This window comes from Phoenix dactylifera, chromosome 12 (assembly GCF_051530095.1).
Source record: "Phoenix dactylifera cultivar Ajwa chromosome 12, Ajwa_hap1_PhDact_Kaust_v1.1, whole genome shotgun sequence".
Taxonomy (NCBI): domain Eukaryota; kingdom Viridiplantae; phylum Streptophyta; class Magnoliopsida; order Arecales; family Arecaceae; genus Phoenix; species Phoenix dactylifera.
The window spans coordinates 16,410,426-16,426,805 of record NC_143201.1 but is presented as its reverse complement, the minus strand read 5'-3'; the positions used below and the strand labels follow the sequence as shown (position 1 = coordinate 16,426,805).

Sequence of the window (16,380 nt, the reverse complement as noted above, 5' to 3'; positions counted from 1 at the left end):
CACGTGGCATGAGGTTGGGAGGTATATACCTACAACACTGGCACATACTAGGTGGTTGATTGGCGATGGACGGAGCATTGATGTGATGGAGGACCCTTGGGTGAATGCACTTCCGCTGAGGCTGTGGACGACGATGATCAGTGACGAGGGGCCTGTGGGGCTCCAAGTGCACGACCTCCTTATGCCTGGGGAGGCAGAGTGGGATGTTGACAGGTTGGGCCAGTTTTTCGGAGAGCACTTAGCAGAGCGGATTCGAGCCCTCCCTATCCCGGGATCGGCAGGTCCAGATGTTAGGGTTTGGAGCACCACTTGTAGGGCCAGAGTCAGGGTTGGTGATGTCGCTCGGGTTCTTCAGCAGGAGTCAGACCTGGGTAGGGACTGTGGCTGGATATGGAGGTTTGGGCTATACCAGAGGGTTGCATTATTCCTCTGGAAGGTAGCATGGGATCGTCTGCCGACGAGCTTGGAGCTGAGCCGTCGTGGAGTTAGCATTCCTCCTTTGTGCCAGTATTGTGAGGCAGATGAGTCAGTGGATCATGCACTATTCCAGTGTGTCTGGGCGAGGGGGATTTGGAGGTTATCCGGGATTTAGGAGGCGGTCTGGAGCCGGAGGGATAGTTTTCTGAAGGAGGTCTGGCGTTGTTCCATCTCCACCCAGATGAGGTCTGTGGCTATTAGGGCGTCCTGCACAGCTTACCAGGTATGGATGGCCAGGAACGCCCGTGTTTTTGGTGAGCCTAGCTTGTCCCCACGATTTGTGATGGAGCGGGCTCGGGCTCAGGCAGTAGAGTTTCTTTCTGTAGATCTGGATCATAGACCTTTGACAGCTCGGGACATCTGGGGCCCCCATTCTGCTTCGGCAACTACTCACACGGTGTTTTTCACCTGGGAGCCCCCACCCCCAAGCTTCCTCAAGGTCAATTTTGATGGCTCAGTCTTGGATGGAGGTAGGAGAGGATGAGCAGGTTTTGTTATTAGAGGCCCGAGCTCCAGCATGGTGGCAGCAGGGGGTTGTCAGATCTTCGATACCTCGGTCCCAGGGGCAGAGCTGTGGGCGGCTTGGATGGGATTACGGTATGCACGACAGGTACTTCAAGCGAGCTCCATCCTCCTGGAGGGTGACTCAGCCACAGTGATTAGTTGGGTCCGGAAGGGCCCTCACAGTGATGGAGGAGTTCACCCGTTACTCCGTGATATATGGTTGATGAGGGAGGAGCTTACTTTTCAGGTTATGCATGTATATCGTGAGGCGAATGGGGCGGCAGACTGGGTGGCGGCGTATATTGCGAGCCACTCAGGAGGCACCTTTTGGGTTGGTGGGGATGACGTGCCCGGAGCATTCCGGGACTTCTTGTTCGCAGATTCTGTTGGATGTATTCGTACCCGAGTAGTATGAATTGCCCGTTTTAACAAAAAAAAAAAAAAAAGCCTGTGGTAACCTTCAAAAGAAGCCATCCCGAAAGAAGAGTCAAGCATGAGAAGACATAAAGATATCCATCCTAGGATTGTGTTTCCCAAGACTTGTAAGAAGAGTTTCTTAATTATTATTACATGCAAAAGGTTCGACCCAACAACCGGTGGAACCTGCTCTTGAAGACTTGTGGATCGAGTTGAGTTCAGAAATTGGACTCATATTAAAGACTAAGTTAGGTCTGAATTTTGTGAATTTTGATCTAGTTTGATCCTACCATATGAATAACCTATTTAGGTCTAATTGGGTCGACCCGAAATATACTGGATTTGATTTAGACCTTGGCCCGACTAAAAAAACTTCAATATCTTTTCTGAATTCATCAAACAAATCCCTACCTAAATGTACCTCTCTTCTTTTACCCTGGTGACTCTGCCTGCTCTCACCTTCTGTCACTTATTTGATTTTAAAACTTCATCATATATTTTGGAAAATTATTGTTTAAAAAAGATGATCTTCTCCTAATCTTTTTTTTTTTTTTTTGAATGTAATAGAGGGAAACATGCTTAGGCTAGTTTCCCCAACTACTTTATTTAAAGGAAAATGCTAGATTACAAGGTGACTTTTGACAACTAGGTTAGTCTTATGCTCAAAAGTTTGCAAAGTTTAGAACAAAAGAATTCCCAATGTTTGTCTCCAAGTCTTGGCTGAGCATAGGCTCCCCCAGAGATCGAAAAGGTTGATCATTCTTGCGATCACTGCTTGAAAGGATGATTGCTTCTGCAGGAGGATTTTGTAGTTGCATTTCTTCTATAGTTTCCAGCACACTGCATGAAGTTGATCCCAAGGCTTCCTATGTTTCTAGGATACACACTTTCTTCTCTACTCAGTCCAAAGAGAGGATAGAAGGTTTCCTTTTATCTGCAAACGACCCTTCAAGGATTTCTTGGTGAAGGGACAATGAATCATAAGGTGATTGATGGTTTCTGTATTAATTGCGGTCACATAGGCTACAATCCCCTCGTACCATCCAATCTTTCTCATTGCTAATTAGTATTCTCTATAGTTTGTAGTCCTATATTAAGGATGTTCATTTTCTTGAATCATATTAAAGTTTTAGTTGAGTAAAAGATATATTTAAGTTGCATTTCTTTATTTTATTTGGAAAATTCTAGTGATGTTGTATTTGATTGTCCATTTGTTGTACTTAAGCAATAAAAAGATTTTGGGTCATACATGCCCCCATCTTGAGATCCAACTTTTTCTCTTTCTACTTAAATGAATTGACCCAACCTAATTAGCTTATGGCTTGTTTCTAGGTCTAGAATGAAAAACCCCAAAATAACTAGGTTGGATATAGGTCAATCATGCCCCAATTCCGGTCCAGCCCATTTATAGCCCTAGGTCTTTCCACAAGACCAAATGGATGTGATAACACTGCTTGATTCTCTACAGCAGATTTTGTTCAATTGGCCACTAATTGATGAAGGAATGGAGATCTAATTGGTTCAGTAGTTATCAAACTTCAACCAGACCAACCAGTCGGACTAGAAGCAGATGACTCGATCATAAGTCCGGTTTGGTTGGACAAGAAATCTACAATAGACCTGTCAAGATTTGCTTGACTCTAACTCTACTTGGCAATTTGCATGGGGCACCCCATTTTTATTTAAATGAAAATCCCAAAAAGATCCAAGCAATTGCTGAATTGAGACCTGATGATGGAATAAGCTGTTTAACTCCCTAAACAAATAACAAACAATGTTTATCCATGGAGCTGTCATCATTAAATACACTTACTCCAGAATATCTATAATGGATTTTACCCCTGCACATAAGATTCTTAGTTAAAAGTATGCTTCATTTTAAACTGTTGTATCAAGTTCAGCTCCACATCTTAGATTTAAGCTTATGTATTTCTTGTTTTCTTTTTTCAACAAAAAAAAGATCGGCATCCTCTTTAAAAAAAAGGAAACAAAAAAGAAAAAGATCGTCTATTTCTTATTTCCTAATACATATTTTTTGAGTAATATTACAATGTGTAATCCAACTAACAACGAGTCAGCTTGCCCATTTTTTTGTTTTTTTAGTTTTAAACCAACTCATATGTAAGCCAAGGAGATCGATTGTTTTCAATGGGATCGGGCCAATAACACAACCTAAATATTATGAAGGTTGAAGCTGGCTATGATCCCAATACTAGACATGCCTAAACACTTTCATTGCAACAGGTTGGGTTAGGTCAAAAGACCCAGCTTTAGCCCATCTATTTATACAGACTCAAAGCTAGGCAATCTATCGAAATAGGATTCATTGTCTATATTGGAATTGTCAACAAATATCCGTTTCCCTCAAATGTGCTCTTATTGACCTAACAAACTTATAATAAACTTAGTAACCAACATATAATAGTTACTTGAATATATTAGTTTTTAGTTACTTGAATATTAATTCTTCTACGATGTCCACTGAACTTGCATTACTATTTAGCAAGTTTGATGAATGTGGATCCACAGGCTGAGGGTCTACATGGAGGTTGAGTTACTTAGGAGGCGAAGATTCAAGTGGAGGAGACATGAACACAAAGAAGTTTATTTGCAAGGCTCTCTCAATAGACAGCTTGAAGTCGACATATGTGGTGTAATTACGAACGAAATGTTATACTAACAAGTGCATGCACAGTTGGATATCTCCCTAACCATTAAAATTTGCATTGCTCTTTTTGATAGAGATAACTTCAAAACCCTTCATCTTTGGGCTGGCCCAACTAAGGCCTGGGCCTGACCCAACTTAGGCTGGACCAGGAATTTATCTGGCCCAAGTTCAACATATGGCCCAGAGATGTAGCTTGTGACCAGATGCGGCCCATGGAATGAATAAAAATAATTGCAATGGTAAAGTAGATGTAAAGTTCTGACTCTACTGGTTCCCTACCTACAGATAAAGATAAATGAAGGCCCAGACCAGATCATGATTAGTATTCATACAGAAATTAAAGAATGAAATCCAGATCAAGTTCGAATCATGATTAATCTTCATATTAAATTATAAAACTGGAAAAATCGATCGATCTGCCTAGCTACTAGCATTGATTTACTTCTGCTAGTCAATAGGTGCATTATTTTCTCTTAGAAGGCTTCTTTATGTCCTTAAGAATTTTTGTTATCTTAAAGAACTATGATAAATAGTGTGGTATCTGATCAACTACTAAAATATTATCTTTCTTAAGGATAACATAAAAGTCTGCCATTGCATAGAAGCATAGATGCATAGCATGATTGCAGATTTTTTTTTTATTTGTTTGAAAGGAAGCAAACATTAACTAGACTTCAATAGCTTAAGAACTAGGTCTTCTTGGATGCTCATCGGAAAACATTGAAGAAGCGAACGAAGGAGTTGAAAGAAATTGAAAATTTTGAAAAATTGGAGGAGGCTAGAGTGAATTATCCTGAGATTTTGGTGATAAGATAAATCACTTTTTCATGAATTTTTTGAGATTTTAGATTCCATTCGTCTTCGACCATCTCTCAAAATTCTCGATCTAGCATTATTTTCTCAATAATTCTCAATTACATGAGAATGGTTATTCAGTTGATAAGTTTTTCGAGATCCCAATAGCCCCTAAATGAGTTGCCTCTAAGCATGTCATCTCCAGCCAATAATAAATAACTTCAAACAACTAGCATTGACTTGCCAAACCAATTAAGCATTAAAGCATTAATCTTCAGATTTAATGAGTTCGTAATAAACTAAAATATAACTGCCCTTAGAGTTACATAACGACAGCTTCAAACCTAAAGTTCTCAATATGGGCATTTACTCTTCTCAAAGTTAAAATATTTCACATATCCACCATCCTCACTTTGCAAGTGCAAGATGATTGCTATTAGGTATTAAAAAAAAAAAAAAAGAGAAGAGGAATGCCAGAAGAAAAACATGATGCACCTTGCAATTGGTTACTTGTGTCTCTATCTTAATATGACCTCAATCACATCTTCACCAAATTATTCATAACCTTTGTCACTCTATAAAAAGAAATTATAAGGTACTCTTGAGCATTCATCAACCATTTCTTCCATGCTTTTAGGGATATCCGTACAGGATGCTGACAAAAGATGTTTCTATCCAACATTCGGTGTGAGATTTCAAAAATTGCAAACTATGAAGCCTTCCAACAAGTGCAAATGTGAAATGTTCTCTGGTCAATATTGCTGACAAGGCCAAGTAATCTTGGATGCTTGTTGATGAAGCTCTCTCTGGCTGTCCTTCTTGACAAATGGATCTATGTATCAACTCCAAACCTTCATTTCTGATAGTTGTTCATGCACAATAATGTCCTTGAGGTCATGTTTATAAAAGCTTTCTGGTTGTCTTTCCTACGTTTAGGAACTGGGATCTATTATTCTTAACTTTTGATGGTAGAACAAGGCAACTTGACATACTTTTTTCTCCCTCTCATTGAGTTAATTATAACATTAAGTGGTATTATACACTTCCATTTGTGATCGTAGTGAGGGAGAATTTAAACACATAAAATGAACAAATAAAGAGAGACTTATGAGAGAATATTCTTGGTCTTAGATATCTTCTATGCAAAATGCCAAAAGCTTAAGAGTTTGGCCATATAAAGCTAGCCTTCAAGGGGGCGTTCAGTGACCTTAATGAGATCATCATGGTGATCTAAGATTATTGTTGATCCTCATCCTGAGGTAATATGCTCCCCAATGATTTAAAATCACTACGTTTGGCATGTTATGGCTTAATAATTAAAGATCCTCGGGTATGGATGAGTAATCTATTTGGTATGCCATAGAAATCTAAGATCACTGATTATATAATACTAAATATACCTCTGAAATATGTCAGGAGAATTTTTTTATGCACTCTTAATTCTTATGAATTAAGAATATGAGCAAATAAACTAAATCTTATAGTGGCCCTATTAGTTTGTCACCGACTTCACTTTTAGTGGTCACTGCCTCTAGAAAATTAGGCTATGTTCTGGTACTGGATATGATATATCTCAGATATAATGAAGTACAAATGACATCTCCCTTGACCCTAATATCAAGTGTTTTGGCACTATACCGATAGAGAAAGAAAAAAACTAAGCTCAAGCCATGTGGGATGGGAATGGATTGATCACAAATACTCTCCTTAATGTCAAGTTTGGACAGATTGAATCATAGTTAAATCCAAGAAGCATCAACCATTTGCAACATGTTCTTATTATTCTATTATTTTTTTCTACATATAAATTTAGAGCTCCTATGGCATCCAACTTTAAAATCTCTGCTGCAACTTTCTATTTTTCTACCATGGCAACCAATTTTCTACCCTAATTTAGTTAGATTACAGGAGGGCTCACCATTTACGAACATGGCTCTTCGTTCTTAATGCACTCATGATTTTCAACAAATTGTATTGCAATAACAAGCATATTGTATTACTGTAGCAAAAAAAAAAGGAGAAACAATATAGAAATCCAAATTTCTTGTGGATGGTGCTTTCTTGCGGATGCTCTTTCTTGATGGCACTTTCCTAAAGTCTCTCGCATCTAACATTGAAAATTTGGCCAATACTTAACTACTAAATTGAGGGACAAGATTGTTCTAAAATTTTACCCCAAGATCACTATGTTGGGGTTATCTTGGACTCGTCATCAAGAACGGATCTTGTATCAACGAGTTGAATGGTAATTTGAGAAGTAGGGGTGATCTGGATTTCTTGCCATATAGGATCATTAGAATGCAACTAAATATGATGCTCTAATCACTTTTACCCAGATCATCGTTGACCCTCGGTGGATCACTCTGTACGAAATACTCCCTAAGGTCTTCTACATTAAATCTCATTCAGAAAGTATGTAAGTAAATTTCCTTTCTATCTCTATCCCAAAGATTTACCAACACTTAAGTTTGCACCTAAAAAGACTCCTACTTTTTGTAAATGCTCTCTTCTTATTTTTCTTCTTTTTTTTTCCAAAGGGAGCTAGGGAGGCATGCTTAGATCCCATGCCTCATTGCCATACTATAATTGGATGTTGCTACACTCCTAGACTAGATTACTAGGCTGCTTAAATTAAAAGTATCGTGCTATTTTAAGTTTGCATTTATATCCTAATGCTTTTTAACAATTCATTATCCACGATCACCACCTTTGCTCCTTTTATCTCATCCAAGCACTCTTTAGTCTTAAACTTTCATTTTGCTACCCAATACCCACCATAACTTGCTAACATTCTGCATGTGGGATAAAAAAATTTTATTAAATTTTTTTTATAATATATATTAATTTATATTTTTAATCTGTTAGTCTCTTTGATTATAGAAGCTTAGTTTTTATGAAACAAAGTTTTGGATAAAGAAACTTTCTAACTAAAGAAGGTAAAATAGAAAATTTTTATTTTAATAAAATTCTAGAAAAGATATATATTTTTTGGTGGCAGGATAAAAAAGGAAGAATCCAGTTGGTCCGAGTTCATAACATGGCATATCAATTTTTCTATATCTCTAGGATTTTTTTCTTAATTTTGCAGAGCCTATCAATTTAATAACTATAAAGATAGAGATATCTTAACCTTTTCTTCAAAAAATCTCTTTTTTCTTCTCCTTCGCTCTAGAAGATAAGAAATTTAACAAATATACGTTGGAAAAGGAGGAAAAAAGAAGAAGATAAAAGAGAATGGAAGAAAGAGAAGAAGAAAACTAGAATGGAGGATGGGTGATTTAGGATTGTAGAGAGTTGATGTTGCCATGTCCAACTATATTAAGGATTCTAGTATCCTCCTTGTTTGGGAGGGGAAGAAAATAGGTATTGCCATGTCTAGCTATTTTAGGGATCTGGGTATATACTATCTTTAGAAAAAAAGAAATTAAACCATCACAAGAAGTTTGCATAGCAAGATAAAGCACTAAATTGCTAAGAGGTATTTGTGGAATTGTAAATTTTTTAATCAAAACACTTATAGCTCTGATTCATTCAACGAGGAGTACAAAGTAGGCATGCAAAGTTTATGGTGGTTGCTTAGTTTTCTTGTAGACTCTTCTTTTTTTATAAATTATACAAGTTTATTTTCGTCTTAAGACAGAAAAAATAAGTTCATCCGATTGGAGTATATATATAATTACCAGGTGTATTTGTAGGCATTAAATACTAAGTTGCTTTTAAAAAGCATGACTTCTTGCCTCATATTTTACTAACAATGCATTTACATATGTACGTGCTTTTAAATACTTTAGATATCTTAAATTTAAAAAAAAAATTTGTTAGCACATCATTATTGTGAAATTGTTTATGATTTAATTTCTATCTTATGATTTTAGTTTAGATTAAATTTTATTATGTATAGAATCATAAAAATTCCATATCGACCCGAGCTTATATTTTGAATTTCTCCTTCTCAAAGTCTAGTAACACTAATTTTTTTCTTTTGATAAAATTTTAGTAATTTTAGGTTCCTTAGAGAGAAATGTAAAGTTTAATTGGTTTAACCCGTATGAGAAAAATATAATGGGAATTATTATGAAAATGGAAAAGTTAGACATATGACCGTTTGAAAACCAAAAAAAGAGGTTTAGGATAGAATTAGGATTTTTTTTTTTTTTTTTTTGGATTAGGATTAGAAGCTTGCTCCGTCTCGAGTGCATCTGCGTTACATGCCTTCCTCCGGCGAGGAGTCAACCTTTCAAAACGCAATTCATCTTAGCCGTCTATTATCAATTGTACAATTATAACCCGGCACCGTCTCAAGACTTCCACCCTAGATTTATACCTCTCCCGGGTCTATCCCACCCTCTCCTCGACGCCGCTCTCCTCCTCCCCTAGTCCTTTTCCAATCTCTTTCTCTCTCTCCATCTAATGGAGGAAGCCGCCGTCACTTGTTCTTCCGCCCAATTCGAAACCCTATCTTCCAGAAACCCTCCCTCTCCCTTGGGCAAACCCGTCGAAACCCTAATTCCAGGCAATCTACCCTCTTTCCAAACCCTAGGTTCCTTCGATCCCAATCCCCCGCTGCCTCTGGATTCCGATAAGCCTCCGCCGCCGCCGCCGCCGGAAACCCTAGATCCCGGACTTCATCCGCCGCCGCCGCCGCCGCCGCCCCCAGAAACTCTAATGGAGCCGAAGAATTCGGAGACCGACGGCCAGATTCCGGCCGCATCGGAGCCAGGGGGCTCCGAGAGGCCGCCGCCGATCTCTGAGAATGGCCTCGCTGTGACCCACAGCGGCACCGAGAAGGACTGCTCCGGTGGTGAGGAGGACGCCAGCAGCCGCCGCCGCCGGCGCAGCCGGTGGGACCCTCCAGCGGAGTCCGACCAGAATGGCGACAGCCGGAAGAGGAAGTCCCGTTGGGCGGAGGAGGAGCCCCAGGCCGTCATCCAGCTTCCTGATTTCATGAAGGACTTCACCGCCGATCTCGACCCCGAGGTCCAGGCCCTCAACGTGCGGCTTCTCGATATAAACCGCCGTCTCCAGTCCAATTTACCCCTCGATGACTGCCCGGAGGGTGCACGATCGCCTTCCCCTGAGCCCATCTATGACAACATGGGCATCCGGATCAATACACGGGAGTACCGCGCTCGTGAGCGGCTCAACAAAGAAAGGCAGGAGATCATCTCCCAGCTCATCCAGCGCAATCCGGCGTTCCGGCCACCGCCCGACTACCGCCCTCCCAAGCTCCAGAGGAAGCTGTACATCCCCATGAAGGAGTACCCGGGCTACAACTTTATAGGCCTCATCATCGGGCCGAGGGGAAATACACAGAAGAGGATGGAGAAGGAGACTGGTGCTAAGATCGTGATCCGGGGAAAAGGTTCGATTAAAGAAGGAAAAATAGCGCAAAAGAGGGACGTGAAGCCGGACCCTGTGGAGAATGAGGACTTGCATGTGTTGGTGGAAGCCGACACACAGGAGTCTCTCGATGCTGGCTGTGCTATGGTGGAGAAGCTTCTGCAGCCAGTGGACGAATCGCTGAATGAGCACAAGAGACAGCAACTGAGGGAGCTCGCGGCCCTCAATGGAACCATCAGGGATGAGGAGTTCTGTCGGTTATGCGGTGAGCCTGGGCACAGGCAGTATGCTTGCCCCTCCCGTACCACTACTTTTAAGAGTGATGTTCTTTGCAAAATTTGTGGGGATGGAGGGCATCCCACCATTGACTGTCCCATGAAAGGAACGGGAAAGATGATGGATGATGAGTACCAGAATTTCTTGGCTGAATTGGGTGGGGCTGCACCGGAGCCATTAACCAAACAAAGCTCGGCCTTGCCAGTTCTTGGATCAAATACTTCTGGGAGCAATCCTCCTTGGGCAAGTGGTAACAATGCTGGAGGCACACCAGCGAATGGAATCAAGAAGGAATACGATGAGACGAATTTATATATCGGGTACCTACCGCCTAGTCTCGATGATGATGGTCTTATCAGATTGTTCTCATCTTTTGGTGATATCATGATGGCCAAAGTTATCAAGGACCGGAATACTGGATTGAGCAAAGGTTATGGTTTTGTAAAGTATTCTGATGTGTCTATGGCTCAACAGGCAATAGCTAGTATGAATGGGTACAATCTGGAGGGGAGAGTAATAGCTGTGAGAGTAGCAGGTAAACCACCACAGCCGGCTGTGCCCCCCGGCCCTCCGGCTCCCCCAGCACCAAGCTACCATGTTTCAAATGCATCAACTGGCGGTTACCTTCAGCAGTATATGCCTCCACCACCACCTGGAAGTTATGCTCCAGTCCCATGGGGGCCGCCAGTTCCGCATCCATATGCTTCCTATGCTCTCCCACTGCCCCCTGGTTCTAGCATGTACACTCCGGTTACCTCATATGGAATGCAGTATCCCCCTCCACAACAGACTGTTCCTCCTGGTGCACCACCTCAGACCATGCCTTCCAGCAAAGCAATGCAGAATTTTCCTCCTGGGGTGCAATCACAGAGTAGTAATACAGGAACCACGCCTGCATTGAGCAACATGTATGGTGATTCAGTATCAGGAGTGGCTCCAACTGCTCCTCCACCTCCATATCCACCATCTTCTTTGGGATATGCATCTTACTATGCTCCAATTCCACCACCTGTACCGCCTCCTAGTGTTGATCCCTCGCAGAGCACTGGAAATGTACCATGGGCCCTCAATCCATCAGCAACTCAGCCTGCATCATCTGCAGAACAATCGGGCACTTATGGCGCAGATACTGAGTATGAGAAGTTCATGTCAGAGATAAAGTGAAGCTGATCGATGTTTCATATTATTTTGGTATTGCAAGGTAAGTTTTCAATGCTTCTTGGGGGAAACATACAGACTGATATAAATTCCAGGACTCGTTATTACCAATCGCAGTTGTTGCAGAAATTGTCTGATTTGATACTAGTTTCTGGCACTGCTGTTCATGGGTTACAGCATTTTTATTGAGAGATCAATATTTTTCACTAAATGATTCTTCCATATAATTTTTTAAACTAATAAATTGTAAAATATAAAGTAAGTTTCTCATATAAACCCCTAAAAGCTCCTTGTTTTAAATAACTGAATAAATTATACTTTCCAAAACTAAACATTTGGTTTCAATATTTTCACTTCATGTCTCACTTGTTGTTACAAATATACATGGCAATGCCCTTGGCCCAAGTTACAGGGATTCATGCCCATGTTTTAGAAAGTGCCATCAGTTTAAATATTGTTAACCTTGGCCTGCCTAAAAACATACCATTGGTAAATATTTAATAATTAAGTATATGAACTTGCCATTTTGTTCATTTTCATGACCAACCATGTGCTATGTGCTAAGTCATATATGTCTCTGTCATTGTAACCAGCTGCTTGAATTTTTTCTGCTGTTAAGGACTATATCCATTTCACTTTTATGAGTGGTAGCAGGGTCTAATATGTATAATGATTTTATAAGAAGTAATTGCTATTTGTTATTTTTGTCAATGTCGCCATGCAACATGTGAATTTCCTCATGCCTACACATGAATACTATATAGCATGAGAACTCTGATCATGGTTACAATCAGAGTAGTGGAAAAACCTTAGTGCAAATCTATTTTCAAAGATACACCATTAATTTAGCAAAAAAAAAAGATACACCATGAACTATTTAATTCTACATGAAGATGAGAGAATCACAAAGGTTATGTATGTTACGCAGTATAACAAAGGTGTTGAGATATGCCACTGTCGATACAAAAGTTTCAAATAGTTTATACAACTGATCAAAATTATTCAAACACAAAATGACAAAGCATTACATGTTTAAGCATGTTATGATGAGAGAAGGTTAACTGGTGCCTTATTTTGGACAGGCTGGAATATCTGGTTGGGATCCTAAACATCATTGATGTTTAAAATTAATAATATATCTGATTTATATTTGTTGCCATACAAAGTAAAGATGACCTGTAAGAAGTCCTATAGGAAAGAGGATATTAAATGATAGTTGATAGGTGAGATTTGATCTGATCAAGTGAAAATCTGATCCATGTCGTTATGCTCCTCTATTAGCCTCTTCGTAGAGAGAATTGTCTTAATTTGAAGTGGGAAAGTTTGTGGGGAGAGCATTTAGGAGGCATTTATGGCATCAGGATGTGAGACATTGGAGAGAGTTGAGAAAATGCAAACTGAAAGATCACCCCCCCCCCCCTGTGTGTGAGAGAGAGAGAGTTTTTTTTTTTTTCTTTTCGGGGGCGATTGCTTCCGACATTTTGTCAAGCTTGAAAGTAATCAATCGTTTAATTATTTGAGAAATCTTGTCTGATTTAATGATTTTTTATATAATCCAACTGGGTTTATTATACACATGTAGGATCTATTGTGGAAGACACAGACAGATTGGTATTGTGGAGAGTTGTTCCTATCAGATAGGGCAAGGTTATCCAAAGGAAGGGGCAAATCAGGTAGAGATAGATGGCTAGGGAGTATTGGAATTGGAACATGATCTGATCAGATGGGGAATTGTGGAGAGAATGTAACTTCAACTTCATTCCATGTAGGTAATAGTGATGATAGGTTTTTGACATGCCTTTTCCAGTAAGGGAAATGTGACCAGACCCAACACCCTGATATTGGTTTAACACAAAAATTGAAATAAAAGTTCAGTCTGTTAAAACCAAGGTATTTCGAACCAGTATCGGTGGCCTATCAGACCGGTTCATCCTTCTCGGTACCATTTTAGTACCGGGCCCGTACCGAGAGCCAGAGTCGGAGAAGACGAGGTGAAAAAGAAAGCAAGTGGGGGAGGGAGGGAGAAGGAGAGGCCTCCCCCGCCAGCAGGGGGTTGGCGGAGGCCGCTGGGGCGCGGCCGCGAAAAATAATTTAGGGTTTTTTAAGCGAAGTCGGCGACTTGCTTGCCGACTTCCTTTAAAAATTTTCAAATTAAAAAAAAAGGAAATTTTTAAGTGAAGTCGGCAAGCGATTTACCGACTTCACTTTAAAAACCTCCCCCTTTTTTTTTTTTTGCAGTTGCGTTCCCTGTTTCGAAATAGGCCCCCCCTCACCCCGTGGGCTCCGCCGCCTCCCCCCCCCCCCCCCCCCCCGGCCGCAGCCTTCGCCGGCGATGGAGGCCTCTCCTTCTCCCTCTCTTCCCCACTCACTCTCTCCTTCTTTTCTTCTTCTCCGACTCTGGCTGGGTTCTGTCGGTACGAGCTGTGTAACGTTTTCCACAGCTGAACTGTACCGGTCAGGGTCTGAACTGGTACGGTATGTTTTAAACTGGCAGGTACAGGCTGGTTTAGCATACTTTGGTTAAAACAAAGAGGTTTTGTATATCGTGATTTATTGTGCTAGTAGCCTAGTACATATGCCTTGCATTTGGTTTTTAACCTTCTATTCTGTATTTGCAGGGGATGTCTTTCGGCTAAGACCATATGGAGGCAAATGCTATGCATTTGCTTTTATTTTCCCATTCTATCCCACTCCAATGATTATATTCTCACCAAAGCAACAAAAAAAAATGATTATATTCTCTGCTTGTCGTCATATTTGTTGTTGAAATTGTGTCTGGGAGTTCTGGATTTAGGTTTTGATGATTGAATTGTTTTGGCAGGCTTGAGGTTTCTTGGAGCTAATGTGACCTGATTTATTTCCTGTTGCTATGACTTCAACTAGTTGGATGTTTGGAACTCACATCTTTAATCTTGCTGTAGTGATGATCATTGCGGAGACTGCTGGGCTGCTGATTGTGTTTCATGGTATCTGCCAAAACTATGTAAATTGGTTCTCTGTTCCTTAGCAGTCCTCACAGGATTGGAGTTCTACGTCATGTGGACACCTGTGCATCCAAGATGTTGATCTCTTTTATATCTGTTTTCTTATAAAACTTGCCAGAGGATCTGATTACTAATGATTTTGTGCTGTTCTGATTGATATATGGGACTAATCATTTGGTTTTTCTTCTTCTGTTGCTTGATTGTTATCTAATAGCTTCATATGGCTTCAGTTTTTGTGATGACATTGTTTTTTTTTTTTTACTCAACATGTTTGAGTTCATTGAAGCTGGCTGATGGTTGCCCTCAACGTTTAATGCAGGTCTTCCTGTCATTAGTGTGGGTATGCACTGTTTGAACTGTTTGGTATGGAATTACTTTAGATGGTAATTAGTTATTGAAGATTTTGAGCTTCTGCCTATTTTAGATTGTTTGCCTAATGTACTTTCCAAGTTTCTATGACAGAGGAGAAGGCTCATTACTTGAGTTGGTAAGCAGTGGTTCATCAGGTAAGCTATGTGGTTGTAGACTGTCAGCTGGACTGGTAATTAATTGCCAGTTTCGTGAGGTCGCACAGTTTATAGGTATTGCATTCGTTTGCTCATCATAAAATCATAGTTAACGGTTCTAGACTGCAATTCTGTCGATCATGGTGTTTCTGAACAGACCATTTGCTGACCTTGGTTCCATTGTTGAGCTTAACCCATTGGGAGTGCAGAGACCTAGCCGATGCATTTTTGTGCCTCGTTGCTTTGAACATCACTTGGATTTTTTCATCTATTTTAAAGAAGAACATTTTGATACATGTCTTTTCTTTCTATGCCTGCTTTATCCATATCTTTCTCATACCACTTTTTATATTCAAATGAAAACTGATTTTGCAAAATAAAATCCCTCATATTGCATCGATGTCTGCTTCATAATTTTAGTAAGGCTCCTATTGTGAAATTTCTCAACCATAGATTAATTTTAAGCACGCCTTTTATTTTTTCTTTGTAGTACGCAATATGCAATTTTTTTTTAAAAAAAGTTGTCTTGTTGCTAATTCAACTTCTCCCTATGATGTAACTGATTTGGTAGTTTTAGGATCAACCAGAGCTGATACCATCTCAGCAAGCTCATGAAGTTTGATCCGTGCTAGCCTTGTACAAAGTGGAGCTAGCCAGGAGATTGTGGCACCCTGCATACATTAAACAAGGGAACTGTTTATGCATGAACGAGATAGGAATTTCCAGTTGTATACTGTGATCATTTGCTTTTGGTGAATGACCGTGTTGAAAGTAACAACTGGGTGGGGGGCGCTTCAAGATTAGTTTGTTCTTGCACCAAAACAAACCAGGAAGCCTATCAATAACTTGTGTATATTTTTTAACTCCTACATTAAGTATCATGTTGAGGTAGATTGTGAAGATAACATCGTATTGTAAACTGGCAAGTGGTAACACTTAAATCAACCAGGTCTGTAGAATAGAAGACTCCTATTATTATTATTATTATTAAACTTCTCTGGTGCTAAAGATGATAGTTTTGTTTTCTATCTCGTAGATTCGACCATCAATTGTTGGCAAGTCTTGGGTCCAAGACTGACCGAAGAAATTGCTATTAGAAGTTTGTAGGAGTAATCAATATTCATATAGGATTATGTGAGCCTATCATTGTATTATTTATTGATGACTGAAATCTTAGCAAGGCATCTGCACTGCTTACGTTATTTTTTTGGTTCCTGAAATCTATTGGATTCTGTATTATTTCAGGATCGAATCT

The 16,380-nt window shown here is 40.1% G+C and overlaps 1 pseudogene across 11 annotated transcripts; it reads left to right on the top strand.

Annotated features, from left to right (window-relative positions):
* The first annotated feature begins 8,987 nt into the window (after positions 1-8,987).
* Positions 8,988-16,133, top strand: LOC103715689 (splicing factor-like protein 1 pseudogene; annotated as a pseudogene). 11 transcript variants are annotated; one of them, XR_015971995.2, is made up of 5 exons: positions 9,156-11,678; positions 14,457-14,601; positions 14,939-14,982; positions 15,082-15,125; positions 15,703-16,133. The product of XR_015971995.2 is annotated as a splicing factor-like protein 1 pseudogene, transcript variant X10 (transcript). The 11 variants fall into 11 exon arrangements; XR_015971994.2 differs by having other exon boundaries at positions 15,697-16,133; XR_015971991.2 differs by having other exon boundaries at positions 15,082-16,133.
* The last annotated feature ends 247 nt before the right edge of the window (positions 16,134-16,380 follow it).